The sequence below is a fragment of the Moschus berezovskii genome, chromosome 14 (assembly GCF_049115385.1).
Source record: "Moschus berezovskii isolate FMDL1 chromosome 14, NW_MosBer_1.0, whole genome shotgun sequence".
Taxonomy (NCBI): domain Eukaryota; kingdom Metazoa; phylum Chordata; class Mammalia; order Artiodactyla; family Moschidae; genus Moschus; species Moschus berezovskii.
In genome coordinates, this window is record NC_142473.1 from 17603104 (window position 1) to 17605151 (window position 2048).

Below are 2048 nucleotides of genomic sequence, written 5' to 3' on the forward strand. Positions count from 1 at the left end.
ATCAGCAATACTCCCAGATGTTCAATCAGGTTTTAGAAAAGGCAGAGGCACCAGAGATCAAATTGCCAACATCCGCTGGATCATGGAGAAAGCAAGAGAGTTTCAGAAAAACATCTATTTCTGCTTCATTGACTATGCCAAAGCCTTTGATTGTGTGGATCACAATAAACTGTGGAACATTCTGAAAGAGATGGGAATCCCAGACCACCTGACCTGCCTCTTGAGAAACCTGTATGCAGGTCAGGAAGCAACAGTTAGAACTGGACATGGAACAACAGACTGGTTCCAAATAGGAAAAGATGTACGTCAAGGTTGTATATTGTCACCTTGCTTATTTAATTTATATGCAGAGTACATCATGAGGAACGCTGGGCTGGAAGAAGCACAAGCTGGAATCAAGATTGCTGGGAGAAATATCACTAACCTCAGATATGCAGATGACACCACCCTTATGGCAGAAAGTGAAGAGGAACTCAAAAGCCTCTTGATGAAAGTGAAAGAGGAGAGTGAAAAGGTTGGCTTGAAGCTCAACATTCAGAAAACAAAGATCATGGCATCTGGTCCCATCATTTCATGGGAAATAGATGGAAAAACAGTGGAAACTGTGTCAGACTTTATATTTTTGGGCTCCAAAATCACTGCAGATGCTGAGTGCAGCCATGAAATTAAAAGACGCTTGCTCCTTGGAAGGAAAGTTATGACCAACCTTGCTAGTATATTAAAAAGCAGAGACATTACTTTGCCAACCAAGGTCCGTCTTGTCAAGGCAATGGTTTTTCCCGTTGTCATGTATGGATGTGAGAGTTGGACTGTGAAGAAGGCTGATCGCCGAAGAATTGATGCTTTTGAACTGTGGTGTTGGAGAAGACTCTTGAGAGTCCCTTATACTGCAAGGAGATCCAACCAGTCCATTCTAAAGGAGATCAATCTTGGATGTTCATTGGAGGGACTGATGCTAAAGCTGAAACTCCAATACTTTGGCCACCTCATGCGACGAGTTGATTCACTGGAAAAGAGTCTGATGCTGGGAAAGGTTGGGGGCGGGAGGAGAAGGGGACGACGGAGAATGAGATGGCTGGATGGCATCACCGACTCTGTGGACATGAGTTTGAGTGAACTCCGGGAGTTGGTGAGGGACAGGGAGGCGTGGCATGCTGTGATTCATGGGGTCGCAGAGAGTCGGACACGACTAAGCGACTGATCTGATCTGATTAGCAATACGTCGACGGTGCAGACGCAAGAGACGCCGGCCCCGGCGGCGAAGACCCGAGAGACACCAGCCCCGGCGCAACCGACCACGCAAAGAGGCGCGGCCGAAAGGAGCTACACCACGCTTGAGGCCAGGGCCGGTGGCCAAGAGGAGCTACCGCACGTCCAATAGGTGGTGGCTGCACGGTCGCAGGAGGGCCGAGAGGAGCTACTCCATGCTCAAGGTCAGGAGGGGCGGCCTTGAGGAGATAGCCCTCATCCAAAGTAAGGTACAGCGGCTTCGCGTTCTTGGAGCAGCTGTGAAGAGATATCCCACGCCCAAGGTAAGAGAAACCCAAATAAGATGGTAGGTATTGCAAGGGGGCATCAGTGGGCAGACAAACTGAAATCAAAAGCACAGGAAACTAGTTGATCTGATCACATGGACCACAGCTGAATGTGGTCCACTGGAGAAGAGAATGGCAAACCACTTCAGTATACTTGCCTTGAGAACCCCATGAACAGTATCAAAGGGCAAAATGATAGGATACTGAATGAGGAATTCCCCAGGTCGGTAGGTGCCCAGTATGCTACTGGAGATCAGTGGAGAAATAACTCTAGAAGGAATAAAGGGATGGAGCAAAAGCAAAACCAAAACCCAGTTGTGGATGTGGCCAGTGATAGAAACAAGGTCCAGTGCTGTAAGAGCAATAATGCATAGGAACCTGGAATGTTAGGTCCATGAATCAAGGCAAATTGGAAGTGGTCAAACAGGAGATGGCAAGAGTGAACATAGACATTCTAGGAATCAGTGAATTAAAATGGACTGGAATGGGTGAATTTAACTCAGATGATCATTA